General features: G+C 59.8%; 1 non-coding gene across 1 annotated transcript; it reads right to left on the reverse strand.

The window, feature by feature from the left end:
* Nucleotides 1–3,050: 3,050 nt before the first annotated feature.
* On the reverse strand, nucleotides 3,051–3,169 carry LOC131872001 (5S ribosomal RNA). The gene has a single exon (XR_009370186.1). It is a non-coding gene; the product is annotated as a 5S ribosomal RNA (ribosomal RNA).
* Nucleotides 3,170–15,000: the final 11,831 nt, after the last annotated feature.

Consider the following 15,000-nt stretch of genomic DNA (forward strand, 5'->3'; position numbering starts at 1 on the left):
TCGCGTGCACCTTCGTCGGGGTGGGCACCTTGGCTGGGTTTGCCCCGGCTGCGCTCCGAAGCGGGGTTATTGGAGCGCCGCCTCTTTTTTTGTCGGAGCGTTTGGTGGGGTTTCTCGCATTGGCTCTTCCGAGGCCCGGTTGCCACCCTGGCGCGCACGAAGTCGGAAGTAGGGTTAATTGCCCGGGTGCGCACCTTTGCCAGGGTGGGCACCTTACCTGGGCTGCGCACCAGGGCGGGCTCAAGATGGCACGCGCGTTCCGTTTTTTTCACTATCTTTCAAAACGGAAATTTTAAAATCTCCTTTTTTTTTTGCCTTTTCTGGAAATTAGTGAAGGCAGCGCATCAAAGGTGCGCACCTCGCTGCCCACCTTGGTGTGCTCTGAGGTGCGCACCCGGGAGCGCTACGAAGTGTGCTCCAAGGTGCGGCGTGCACGTTGTCGGAGCCCGGTTTGCCCCGGGTGCGCACCTCGCCTGCACCTTGGCCGGGGTGGGCACCTTGGCTGGGTTTGCCCAGGGTGCGCTCCGAAGCGGGGTTACTGGAGCGCCCCCTCTTTTTTTGTCAGAGCGTTTGGTGGGGTTTCTCGCATTGGCTCTTCCCAGGCCCGGTTGTTGGGTGCGCTCCCACCCTGGCGCGCGCGAAGTTGGAAGTTGGGTTAATTGCCCGGGCGCGCACCTTCGCCAGGGTGGGCACCTTGGTGCGCACACCTTGGCTGGGCTGCGCACCAGGGCGGGCTCAAGATGGCACCAGCATTCCCTTTTTCTCACTATCTTTCAAAACGGAAATTTTAAAATCTCGTTTTTTTTTTGCCTTTTATGGAAATTAGTGAAGGCATCGCATCAAAGGTGCGCACCTCGCTGCCCACCTTGGTGTGCTCCGAGGTGCCCACCACGGTGCGCAACGCCGGTGCGAACCCGGGAGCGCCCCGATGTGTGCTCCAAGGTGCGGCGTGCACGAAGTCGGACCCCGGTTTGCCCCGGGTGCGCACCTCGCGTGCACCTTGGTGCGCACACCTTGGCTGGGTTGCGCGGCCTGGTGGGCACCATGGTGCGCACCAAGGAGCGCTCCGAAGTGTGCTCCAAGGTGCGGCGTGCACGAAGTCGGAGCCCGGTTTGCCCCGGGTACGCACCTCGCGTGCACCTTCGCCGGGGTGGGCACCTCGGCTGGGTTGCGCGCCCTGGTGCGCACCAAGGAGCGCTCCGAAGTGTGCTCCAAGGTGCGGCGTGCACGAAGTCGGAGCCCGGTTTGCCCCGGGTGCGCACCTTCGCCGCGGTGCGCACCATGGCGTGCACGAAGTCGGAGCCCGGTTTGCCCCGGGTGCGCACCTCGCGTGCACCTTCGGCGGGGTTGCGCGCCCTGGTGGGCACCATGGTGCGCACCAAGGAGCGCTCCGAAGTGTGCTCCAAGGTGCGGCGTGCACGAAGTCGGAGCCCGGTTTGCCCCGGGTGCGCACCTCGCGTGCACCTTCGGCGGGGTTGCGCGCCCTGGTGGGCACCATGGTGCGCACCAAGGAGCGCTCCGAAGTGTGCTCCAAGGTGCGGCGTGCACGAAGTCGGAGCCCGGTTTGCCCCGGGTGCGCACCTCGCGTGCACCTTCGCCGCGGTGGGCACCATGGCGTGCACGAAGTCGGAGCCCGGTTTGCCCCGGGTGCGCACCTCGCGTGCACCTTCGCCGGGGTGGGCACCTCGGCTGGGTTGCGCGCCCTGGTGCGCACCAAGGAGCGCTCCGAAGTGTGCTCCAAGGTGCGGCGTGCACGAAGTCGGAGCCCGGTTTGCCCCGGGTGCGCACCTCGCGTGCACCTTCGCCAGGGTGGGCACCTCGGTGCGCACACCTTCTCAATGTTTTCTTGCCTTTTCTGGAAATTGGTGAAGGCAGCGCATCAAAGGTGCGCACCTCGGTGTGCTCCGAGGTGCGAACCCGAGAGCGCTCCGAGGTGCCCACGAAGTCGAAAGTCGGGTTAATTGCATTGTTTTCCCCGGGTGCGCTCCGAGGTGCGCAACATCGGCGCGCACCAAGGAGGGCTCCGAAGTGTGCTCCAAGGTGCGCACGATGGCGTGCACCTCTGGTGCGCACGATTCGGAGCTCGGTTTGACCGGGGTGCGCACACCTTGGCTGGGTTGCGCACCTTTTGTGCGCTCCAAGGTGCGCACGAAGTCGGAGCTCGGTTTGCCCCGGGTGCGCACCTTCGCCAGGGTGCGCACCTTGATGCGCACGCCTTGGCTGGGCTGCGCACCTTGGTGGGCGCCATGGTGCGCACCTTTCGTGCGCTCCAAGGTGCGCACGAAGTCGGAGCTCGGTTTGCCCCGGGTGCGCACCTTGGTGGGCGCCATGGTGCACTCCGAGGTGCCCAAGATTGGTGCGCACCAAGGAGCGCTCCGAAGTGCGCTCCAAGGTGCGCGCGAAGTCGAAAGTTGGGTTAATTGTCCGGTTTGCCTCGGGTGCGCACCTTGCGTGCACCTTCGCCAGGGTGGGCGCCTTGGTGCGCACACCTTGGCTGGGCTGCGCACACCTTGGCACCCGCGTTTCCTTCATTTTAAATTTTTTTTTTTTACAATCTCTCAAGTGGGAAATTCTATAATCTCAACTTTTTTTGCCTTTTCAGGAAACTTTTGAATGGAGCGCATCATTGGTGCGCTCCGAAGTGTGCTCCAAAGCTCTCTCCAGCTGCGTGCACCTGCCCCGGCCGCGCACCCGGCCCCGCCCAGCTTCGCTCACCTGTCCCGGGCGTCTGGTGCGGAACCTTAGAGTAAGAAACATCACCGTGCACCTTGGCCAACGTGCGCGACTCGACCGAGCGCGCACTGGCCGAGGTGCACACCGATTTCACCTGGGTGCGCGCGCAGCACCTCGGGCGCACCGGGGTGCGCGCACAACGCCCGGGTTGCACCGTGGCCTGTGTGCTCGGGGCGCCTCGGGTGCGCGCTCGGTGTCGCCCCCGCGCGCGCGGTAGTGCGGGCAGCGCACCCCGGCCCGGCCCGGCCCCGACGAGAACGCAAACGGGCAAAAGGTTTATTCAAATAGCATTGCGACGCCCGGCGAAAAACTAAAAAAGGGTGCAACACCGGGACTTCCCGGGAGGTCACCCATCCCAGTACTACTCCGGCCCAAGCGCGCTTAACTGCGGAGTTCTGATGGGATCTGGTGCACTAATGCTGGTATGATCGCACCCGTTATGAGCTTGTCGCAGTGTGTACTTAGCAAACCGCGACCCACGTGCGAATCCACCCCGGCCACCCACCCCCGTCGAGGTGCACACCCTCCCTCGCGAAGTGCGCCCCGTTCGCCAAGTGTGAGCCCTGCCCGGGTGCGCGCACCTTGCTAGGGCGTCGGGTGTGCACCCGGCCCGGCCTACGTGCGTGCACCTGGAGGGGGCGTCGTGTGCGTGCAGTGTCCCGTCTGCAACGCGGTGCCCACACACCACCTCGGGCGCAACGACCTGCGCTCACATGTGGGCCGAGTGCACCTTGGTGCATGTTCGGGGCGCCTCGGGTGCACGCTCGATCTTGCCCCGGTGCACCAAGGCGCTCGGTTTGCCCCGGGTGCGCACTTGGTGCAAGGTGGGCACCCAAAATAGGGATCAAGCACCAAAACACAAGTTTCGGGATGCAAAATGGGACCCAAGGACCACAAATGCGTTCCAAGACCCATGATGGGTCCACGAGAACAAAAATGTGTTCCGAGACTTAATAAACAAATATTGGGTTTTAGGAGAAGAAACATGCTCTGATGCCCAAAACGAGAATCGACCCCGAAAAGGCCACAGGCCAAAAGTGGGATGCGAGACAAAAAAAAATGGGACCCGAGGACCAAAATTGGGTTCCCAGGTCGAAGACAGGGCAACCGGACAAGAAACGACCTCTAAGGCTCGAAATGAGTCCCGACGACTAAAACTTGACAAGAAGCACCCATCAGGCACCCAACTCGACACCCATGGGATGCCGACCCACCCGGGCTTCCACCTAGCACACCTTGGCACCCACCCACCCTCGCACCCAACCTCGCACCCAACTTAGCACCTTTGAACCCACATTGGCACTCACCCTGACCCTGGCACCTTGGAACCCACATTGGCACTCACCTTGACCCTGGCACCCACCTTTGCACTCACCTTGGGACCCACCCTGGCTCCCACCTCGGCACCCACCCAGACACCCACCTTGGTTCCTTGGCACCCACCTTGGATCCTTGGCACCCACCCCGACACCCACCTTGGCACGCAACTTGGCTACTTGCCACCCACCTTGGCTCCTTGACGCCCACCCCGACAACCACCCCGTGACCTACCCTGGCTAGGGTTGGTGCACACCCACCCTGGTGCCCACCTTGGCACCCACCCTATGACCCACCTTGGCACGCACCTTAGTACCCACCCCGTTACCCACCCTAGGACCCACCCCGTGACCCACCTTGGCCAGGGTGGGTGCACCCACCCTGGTGCCCACCTTGGCACCCACCCATCCTAGCACCCAGCCTGTGACCGGGCTTGGAACCCAACCTTGCACCCGCACCCGTCTTGGCCAGTGTGGGTGCGCACCCATCCTGGCACCCACGTTGTGACACACCCTTTAACCCACGCACCCTAGCACCCACGTTGGCACCCACCTTGGAACCCAACCTAGCAACTTGGCACCCACCCCGTGACCCACCTTGGCATCCACCATAGCAGTCGCCGACTTGGCACCCACCTCGGCACCCACCTTGACACTTGTGGACCCACCTTGCCACTCACCCTAGCATCGACCCATCCTAGCACCCACCCTGGCACCTTTGCACCCTAGCACTCACCCATCCTAGCACCTAACCTGTGACCCACCTTGACACTCACCCTCGCACCCACCTTGGAACCCAACCTAGCACCCACCCACCCTGACACCAACCCTAGCACCTACCCACCCTTGCACCCACCCTGTGACCCATCTTGGCACCCACCCATCCTACCACTCAACCTATCACCCACCTTCTCACCCACCTTGGCATCCACCTTAGCACCCACCCACACTGGCACCTTGGCACCCACCTCGGGCAAGGTGGGTGCACACCCACCCTGGCACCCAATTTAGAACCCACCGAGCATGTTACCCACCTTGGCACCCACATTGCAGCCCACCCTAGTACCCACCCTATGACCCACATTGGCATCCACACCCTAGCACCCAGGCACCTCGACACCCGCCTTGACACCCACCCTAGCACTGAACCTGTGACCCACCTTGGAACTCACCCTAGAACCCACCCACCCTGTGAACCACCTTGGCATCCACCTTAGCACCCACCCACCTTGGCACCCACTCTAGCACTCACCCATCCTAACACCCAACTTGTTACCCACCTTGGCACCCGCCCTCGCGTCCACCTTGAAACCCACCCTAGCACCCACCCACGCAGGAGCCCACCTTGGCACCCAACCTAACACCCACGCATCCTGGCACCCAACTTGTGACCCACCTTGGAACCCACCCTAGTACCCACCTTTGAACCCACTATATCACCAACCCACCTTGGCACCCACCCTATGACCCTCTTTGGAATCCACCCTAGCACGCACCCACCCTGGCACCCACCATGGAGCGCACCCTAGCACCCACCCACCTCGGCACGCACCTCAACACCCACCTTGGTGTGCGCACTGCGCCAACCTCTCAAAGACCCTATGTGGTGCGCTCCAAAGTGTACACCTTTGGTGCGCTCCAAGGTGCGCACCTTTGGTGCACACCGAGGTGCACACCAAAGTGTGCACCGAGGTGAGCACCAAAGTGCACTCCAGGGTGCACACCAAGGCGTGCACCTTTGGTGCGGTCAATGCAAACGAATTCGGAAGTTGGGGTCGATGTCCTAATCGCTGCTGCAGACTACACGTATGAGAATCGGACAAATAGCTTTATATAGGGGAGGTGTTGCGTTTGATGGGTCGACTCCCCTGGTTGTGTGCACTGCACCAACTTCAAAGACCCTGTCTTGTTTAAGAAGTCAAAAGTTGGGGTGGATGTCCTAATCATTGCTGCAGTCTACGCATGTATGAGAATCAGACAAATAGCTTATATAGGGGAGGTGTTGCATTCGGTGGGTTGACTCCCCTGGTTGTGCGCACTGCGCCAACCTCAAAGACCCCACATAGCAGAAGAAGTCGGAAGTCGGATTTTGGTGAGCACCAAGGCGTGCACCTTTGGTGCGGTCAACGCAGACGAATTCAGAAGTTGGGGTGGATGTCCTAATCGTTGTTGCAGGCTACACATGTATGAGAATCAGACAAATAGCTTATATAGGGGAGGTGTTGGGTTTGATGGGTCAACTCCCTTGGTTGTGCGCATTACGCCAACCTCAAAGACCTTGTTTTCGTTAAGAAGTCAAAAGTTGGGGTCAATGTCCTAATGGCTCCTGCAGGCTACACATGTATGAGAATCGGACAAATAGCTTATATAGGGGAGGTGTTGGGTTTGATGGGTCGACTCCCCTGGTTGTGCGCATTACGTCAACCTCAAAGACCTTGTTTTCGTTAAGAAGTCAAAAGTTGGGGTCGATGTCCTAATTGCTCCTGTAGACTACACATGTATGAGAATCAGACAAATAGCTTATATAGGGGAGGTGTTGGGTTTGATGGGTTGACTCCCCTAGTTGTTCGCATTACACCAACCTCAAAGACCTTGTTTTCGTTTAGAAGCCGAAAGTTGGGGTCGATGTCCTAATTGCTCCTGCAGGCTACGCATGTATGAGAATCAGACAAATAGCTTATATAGGGGAGGTGTTGGGTTTGATGGGTCGACTCCCCTGGTTGTGCGCATTGCGCCAACCTCAAAGACCCTGCATTGCGGATGAAGTCGAAAGTCAGAGTTTGGTGTGCTACAAGGTGTGGTCGAAGGTGCTCACCTAGGTGTGCACCTTTGGAGCACAGGAAAAGTGCCCTCCAAAAGTGCGCACCTTTGGAGTGCACAAAAGTGCCCTCCAAAAGTGCGCACCTTTGGAGCGCAGAAAAGTGCCCTCCAAAAAGTGCCCTCCAAAAGTGCGCACCTTTGGAGCGCAGAAAAGTGCCCTCCAAAAGTGCGCACCTTTGGAGCGCAGAAAAGTGCCCTCCAAAAAGTGCCCTCCAAAAGTGCGCACCTTTGGAGCGCAGAAAAGTGCCCTCCAAAAGTGCGCACCTTTGGAGCGCAGAAAAGTGCCCTCCAAAAAGTGCCCTCCAAAAGTGCGCACCTTTGGAGCGCAGAAAAGTGCCCTCCAAAAAGTGCCCTCCAAAAGTGCGCACCTTTGGAGCGCAGAAAAGTGCCCTCCAAAAAGTGCCCTCCAAAAGTGCGCACCTTTGGAGCGCAGAAAAGTGCCCTCCAAAAAGTGCCCTCCAAAAGTGCGCACCTTTGGAGCGCAGAAAAGTGCCCTCCAAAAAGTGCCCTCCAAAAGTGCGCACCTTTGGAGCGCAGAAAAGTGCCCTCCAAAAGTGCGCACCTTTGGAGCGCACAAAAGTGCCCTCCAAAAGTGCGCACTTTTGGTGCGCACCAAGGCGCTGGTTCGGTCGTTGCAGGCGAGTTCGGAAGTTGGGGTCGATGTCCTGAGCGGAGGTGCAAACTACACAGGTGTCGGAATCGGACAAATAGCTTATATAGGGGAGGTGTATGCTTCGATGGGTCGACTCCCCAGGTTGAGCGCACCGCGCCAACCTCAAAGACCCTACGGTATGGATGAAGTCGGAAGTTGGGTCCGATGACCAATTCGATTAGTAGGTATGCTCATGAGGTCGGAATTTGGGTCCGATGACCTGCCATGTGCAGGAAGGCGAATGTTGACACTGTGCGTTGCAAGGTGCACACCAAGGCGCTGGTGCGGTCTTTTTAGTCGAGTTCGGAAGTTGGGGTCGATGTCCTGATCGGAGGTGCAAGCTACACAGGTGTGGGAATCGGACAAATAGCTTATATAGGGGAGGTGTATGCTTCGTTGGGTCGACTCCCCGGGTTGAGCGCACCGCGCCAACCTCAAAGACCCTACGGTATGGATGAAGTCGGAAGTTGGGTCCGATGACCGATTCGATATGTAGGCATACTCGCGAGGTCGGAATTTGGGTCCGATGACCTGCCACGTGCAGGAAGGCGAATGTTGGCACTGTGCGTTGCAAGGTGCGCACCAAGGCGCTGGTTCGGTCGTTGGAGGCGAGTTCGGAAGTTGGGGTCGATGTCTTGATCGGAGGTGCAAACTACACAGGTGTGGGAATCGGACAAATAGCTTATATAGGGGAGGTGTATGCTTCGTTGGGTCGACTCCCCGGGTTGAGCGCACCGCGCCAACCTCAAAGACCCTACGGTATGGATGAAGTCGGAAGTTGGGTCCGATGACCGATTCGATATGTAGGCATACTCGCGAGGTCGGAATTTGGGTCCGATGACCTGCCATGTGCAGGAAGGCGAATGTTGGGACTGTGCGTCGCAAGGTGCGCACCAAGGCGCTGGTGCCGTCGTTGCAGTCGAGTTCGGAAGTTGGGGTCGATGTCCTGGTCAGAGGTGCAAACTACACAGGTGTGGGAATCGGACAAATAGCTTATATAGGGGAGGTGTATGCTTCGATGGGTCGACTCCCTGGGTTGAGCGCACCGCGCCAACCTCAAAGACCCTACAGTATGGATGAAGTCGGAAGTTGGGTCCGATGACCGATTCGATACGTAGGCATATTGGCGAGGTCTGAATTTGTGTCCGATGACCTGCCATGCGCAGGAAGGCGGAATTTGGGTCCGATGACCGAGTTGATGGCGTGCCATGCGCAGAAAGGCGGAATTTGGGTCCGATGACCGAGTTGATGTTGATGGCCCGCCATGCACAGGAAGGCGGAATTTGGGTCCGATGACCGATTTGAAGGCGTGCCATACGCAAAAAGGCGGAGTTTGGGTCCGATGACCGAGTTGATATTGATGGCCCGCCATGCGCAGGAAGGCGGAATTTGGGTCCGATGACCTGACATACGCATGGAGTCCGACTCGGGGGCCGATGTTCGATTCGATGACTTGCATTGTGGGTAAAGTCGGAAGTTGTGGTCTTTGACCCGATTCGATGACCAGACTTCGGCTGCTTGAGAATCGGACAAATAACTTATATAGGGGAGGTAGTGTTCTCGAGCATCCTCCCCCCGTGCCCGTTTATGTCGATTGATGCTGGTGCTCGACTGGTTGGAGCGCTCGGATGCAAAAATCTTGCACCAGGATTTATCGATTGTGATGGACACGGCAAGTCTCCTGATTGCTATGCAGGAGCTCATCGTGAATCTCTATGCGGCCTTGGTATGGACTCGACCTGCGGAATGGTTCGGCAATGGTAGTCGCTCCAACACGTCCTTGCAATGGCCACAGAGGTGATTCGACTAGAGCTCCAGTCTAGCTTTTGGGTTGCTTGGCGGACTGGTATAGCCGCGATCGAGTTCCGGCCATGAACGTTTTAGATAGCTCTTGGGCTTTCTGGGACGGAAGTCGGAAGTTTGGGCTGTTGTCCGATTTGATGACCATTCTTCGGATGTGTGAGAATCGGACAAATAACTTATATAGGGGACTGTGTTGTCTCACGCAGCCCCCTCCGTGCCCCTCTATCTCGACCGATGTTGGTGCTTGAAAGGGTTGGGATCGCTCGGATTTATAAACGTGCACCACCATTTGTCGAGTGTGAGGGACGCGGCAGGTCTCCTAAATGCTATGCGGGCGCTCTCTGAGAATCTCTATCCGGCCTCGACACAGACTAGTCTTGCTGAATGGTTTGGCACTGGTAGTCGATCCAACACGTCGTTGTTGTGGCCGCCTAGGCGATTCGATTCGAGCCCCCGTCTAGCTTTTGGGTTGCTTGGCGGATTTTGCCCTATCCGCAAGTGAGCTCGGTCCCTAAACGTTCGAGAAACCCGATTGCTATGCGCCGACTCTCTTTCTTGCGAGCCTCCATCTAGCTTTTGGGTCTCTACGGAACGGAAGTCGGAATCTGGGACCGTTGTTTGATTCGACGAGGCAGACTACGGTTGTGCGAGAATCGGACAAATAACTTATATAGGGGAGGTGTTGACTGGAGCATTCTCCCCCGTGCCCCTCTAACTCGACCAATGCTGGCGCTCGAACGGTGGTAGCGCTCGGATTTTCATTGAGCGCCAGCATTGGTCGATTTAGAGGGGCATGCGAGATTCCCGAATGCTATGCGAGGGCTCTAACGGAAATGTCTATTGGTTTCGGTATGGATGCAATTGCGAGTGGTTCGGCAAAGGTAGTCGTTCCGATGCGTCCATGTCGTGGCCAAATCGATAATTCGATTTGAGCCCTCGTATAGCATTTGGGTCTCTCGATGTGATTCCGCATTCCAGTCCCTTTGGGCACTGCTTGAGCCGCATCCCAGGGGGTTCCCTTCCCAATAATCTGCCTCGCAACCCGATTGCTATGCGGTGAGGCTCCTCGGCCGCCTCGGAACTATCTGTGTATCAGACGCATCGCGGGATAAGGGGTTGGCAACGGTAGTCGCCCCAAGCGCGTCCGATGCTTGGACCATTCCGAGGCGGCCCTGAAGCCTCTTCCGTCTAGCCGTTGGGTCCTTCTCGCCGCATCCCTCGCCTCGCACCCCGATTGCTATGCGGTGAGGCTCCTCGGCCGCCTCGGAACTATCTGTGTATCGGACGCGTCGCGGGATAAGGGGTTGTCACTGGTAGTCGCCCCAAGCGCGTCCGATGCTTGGACCATTCCGAGGCGGCCCTGAAGCCTCTTCCGTCTAGCCGTTGGGTCCTTCTCGCCGCATCCCTCGCCTCGCACCCCGATTGCTATGCGGTGAGGCTCCTCGGCCGCCTCGGAACTATCTGTGTATCGGACGCGTCGCGGGATAAGGGGTTGTCATTGGTAGTCGCCCCAAGCGCGTCCGATGCTTGGACCATTCCGAGGCGGCCCTGAAGCCTCTTCCGTCTAGCCGTTGGGTCCTTCTCGCCGCATCCCTCGCCTCGCACCCCGATTGCTATGCGGTGAGGCTCCTCGGCCGCCTCGGAACTATCTGTGTATCGGACGCGTCGCGGGATAAGGGGTTGTCACTGGTAGTCGCCCCAAGCGCGTCCGATGCTTGGACCATTCCGAGGCGGCCCTGAAGCCTCTTCCGTCTAGCCGTTGGGTCCTTCTCGCCGCATCCCTCGCCTCGCACCCCGATTGCTATGCGGTGAGGCTCCTCGGCCGCCTCGGAACTATCTGTGTATCGGACGCGTCGCGGGATAAGGGGTTGTCACTGGTAGTCGCCCCAAGCGCGTTCGATGCTTGGACCATTCCGAGGCGGCCCTGAAGCCTCTTCCGTCTAGCCGTTGGGTCCTTCTCGCCGCATCCCTCGCCTCGCACCCCGATTGCTATGCGGTGAGGCTCCTCGGCCGCCTTGGAACTATCTGTGTATCGGACGCGTCGCGGGATAAGGGGTTGTCACTGGTAGTCGCCCCAAGCGCGTCCGATGCTTGGACCATTCCGAGGCGGACCCGAAGCCTCTTCCGTCTAGCCGTTGGGTCCTTCTCGCCGCATCCTTCGCCTCGCACCCCGATTGCTATGCGGTGAGGCTCCTCGGCCGCCTCGGAACTATCTGTGTATCGGACGCGTCGCGGGATAAGGGGTTGTCACTGGTAGTCGCCCCAAGCGCGTCCGATGCTTGGACCATTCCGAGGCGGACCCGAAGCCTCTTCCGTCTAGCCGTTGGGTCCTTCTCGCCGCATCCCTCGCCTCGCACCCCGATTGCTATGCGGTGAGGCTCCTCGGCCGCCTTGGAACTATCTGTGTATCGGACGCGTCGCGGGATAAGGGGTTGTCACTGGTAGTCGCCCCAAGCGCGTCCGATGCTTGGACCATTCCGAGGCGGACCCGAAGCCTCTTCCGTCTAGCCGTTGGGTCCTTCTCGCCGCATCCCTCGCCTCGCACCCCGATTGCTATGCGGTGAGGCTCCTCGGCCGCCTTGGAACTATCTGTGTATCGGACGCGTCGCGGGATAAGGGGTTGTCACTGGTAGTCGCCCCAAGCGCGTCCGATGCTTGGACCATTCCGAGGCGGACCCGAAGCCTCTTCCGTCTAGCCGTTGGGTCCTTCTCGCCGCATCCCTCGCCTCGCACCCCGATTGCTATGCGGTGAGGCTCCTCGGCCGCCTTGGAACTATCTGTGTATCGGACGCGTCGCGGGATAAGGGGTTGTCACTGGTAGTCGCCCCAAGCGCGTCCGATGCTTGGACCATTCCGAGGCGGCCCCGAAGCCTCTTCCGTGTAGCCGTTGGGTCCTTCTCGCCGCATCCCTCGCCTCGCACCCCGATTGCTATGCGGTGAGGCTCCTCGGCCGCCTTGGAACTATCTGTGTATCGGACGCGTCGCGGGATAAGGGGTTGTCACTGGTAGTCGCCCCAAGCGCGTCCGATGCTTGGACCATTCCGAGGCGGCCCCGAAGCCTCTTCCGTGTAGCCGTTGGGTCCTTCTCGCCGCATCCCTCGCCTCGCACCCCGATTGCTATGCGGTGAGGCTCCTCGGCCGCCTTGGAACTATCTGTGTATCGGACGCGTCGCGGGATAAGGGGTTGTCACTGGTAGTCGCCCCAAGCGCGTCCGATGCTTGGACCATTCCGAGGCGGACCTGAAGCCTCTTCCCTCTAGCCGTTGGGGCTTTCTCGCCGCATCCCTCGCCTCGCACCCCGATTGCTATGCTGTGAGGCTCCTCGGCCGCCTTGGAACTATCTGTGTATCGGACGCATCGCGGGATAAGGGGTTGGCAGTGGTAGTCGCCCCAAGCGCATCCGATGCTTGGACCATTCCGAGGCGGCCCTGCAGCCTCTTCCGTCTAGCCGTTGGGGCCATCTCGCCGCATCCCCCACCTCGCACCACGATTGCTATGCGGTGAGGCTCCTTGGCCGCCTCGGAACTATCTGTGTATCGGACGCATCGCGGGATAAGGGGTTGTCACTGGTAGTCGCCCCAAGCGCGTCCGATGCTTGGACTATTCCGAGGCGGCCCTGCAGCCTCTTCCGTCTAGCCGTTGGGGCCATCTCGCTGCATCCCCCACCTCCTCGGCCGCCTCGGAACTATCTGTGTATTGGACGCATCGCGGGATAAGGGGTTGGCAGTGGTAGTCGCCCCAAGCGCGTCCGATGCTTGGACTATTCCGAGGCAGCCCTGCAGCCTCTTCCGTCTAGCCTTTGGGGCCATCTCGCCGCATCCCTCGCCTCGCACCCCGATTGCTATGCGGTGAGGCTCCTCGGCCGCCTGGGAACTATCTTCGTATCGGACGCATCGCGGGATAAGGGGTTGTCACTGGTAGTCGCCCCAAGCGCGTCCGATGCTTGGACTATTCCGAGGCGGCCCTGTGGCCTCTTCCGTCTAGCCGTTGGGGCCATCTCGCCGCATCCCCCACCTCGCACCCCGATTGCTATGCGGTGAGGCTCTTCGGCCGCCTTGGAACTATCTTCGTATCGGACGCATCGCGGGATAAGGGGTTGTCACTGGTAGTGGCCCCAAGCGCGTCCGATGCTTGGACTATTCCGAGGCGGCCCTGCAGCCTCTTCCGTCTAGCCGTTGGGGCCATCTCGCCGCATCCCCCACCTCGCACCCCGATTGCTATGCGGTGAGGCTCCTCGGCCGCCTTGGAACTATCTTCGTATCGGACGCATCGCGGGATAAGGGGTTGTCACTGGTAGTCGCCCCAAGCGCGTCCGATGCTTGGACTATTCCGACGCGGCCCTGTGGCCTCTTCCGTCTAGCCGTTGGGGCCATCTCGCCGCATCCCCCACCTCGCACCCCGATTGCTATGCGGTGAGGCTCCTCGGCCGCCTTGGAACCATCTTCGTATCGGACGCATCGCGGGATAGGGGGCTGTCACTGGTAGTCGCCCCAAGCGTGTCCGATGCTTGGACCATTCCTAGGCGGCCCTGAAGCCTCTTCCGTCTAGCCGTTGGGGCCTTCCCGCCCCATCCCTCGCCTCGCACCCCCGATTGCTATGCGGTGAGGCTCCTCGGCCGCCTTGGAACCATCTGTGTATCGGACGCATCGCGGGATAAGGGGTTGGCACTGGCAGTCGCCCCAAGCGCGTCCGATGCTTGGACCATTCCGAGGTGGCCCTGAAGCCTCTTCCGTCTAGCCGTTGGGGCCTTCCCGCCCCATCCCTCGCCTCGCACCCCGATTGATATGCGGTGAGGCTCCTCGGCCGCCTTGGAACTATCTGTGTATCGGACGCATCGCGGGATAAGGGGTTGGCACTGGTAGTCGTCCCAATCGCATCCGATGCTTGGACCATTCCGAGGCGGCCCTGCAGCCTCTTCCGTTTAGCCGTCGGGGCCTTCCCGCCGCATCCCTCGCCTCGCATCCCGATTCCTATGCGGTGAGTCTTCTCGGCCGCCGCGGAACTATACCTGTTATTGCTACTGCATCCTTCGGCTGGTAACCTCCTCTGCCGCCTTGGAACGTTCTCTTTGTCGGACGCGTCGCGGGATAAGGGGTTGGCACTGGTAGTCGCCCCAAGCGCGCCCGATGCATAGACCGCTCCGAGTCGACCTTGCTTTCAGCCTCTCACATGCATAGACCTCTCTGAGTCGACCCTGCAGCCTCTCACGTTTAGCCTTTGGAATCTCGCCTCACAACATGATTGCTATCCTTGATGCATCCCTTGCCTCGAGCCCTGATTGCTTTCTTGGCTGCATCCCTCCTCTCCTCACAGCCCGGTTGTCATCACTGCTTCATCCGTCGCTTCATGCATTCTGGCTGCTGGGCCCTTCCCACCGCACACCTCGATTGCTATCTCTTCTGCATCACACACCCCGATTGCTATCTCTGCTACATCCCTCGGCTCTCACTTCTGCATCCTTCGCCTCACACCTCGATTGCTATCAATGCTGCATCCGTAACCTCACACCCCGATTGCTATGCGGGGAGGCTCCTTGGCCGCCTTGGAAATTTCTGTGTGTCGGACGCACCGCGGGATAAGGGGTTGGCACTGGTAGTCGCCCCAAGTGCGCCCGATTCTTAGACCGCTTCGAGGTGACCTCGTAGCCTCTTTCGTCCAGGCTTCCTGCCTTCAACG

Source organism: Cryptomeria japonica, unplaced genomic scaffold (genome assembly GCF_030272615.1).
Source record: "Cryptomeria japonica unplaced genomic scaffold, Sugi_1.0 HiC_scaffold_503, whole genome shotgun sequence".
NCBI lineage: Eukaryota > Viridiplantae > Streptophyta > Pinopsida > Cupressales > Cupressaceae > Cryptomeria > Cryptomeria japonica.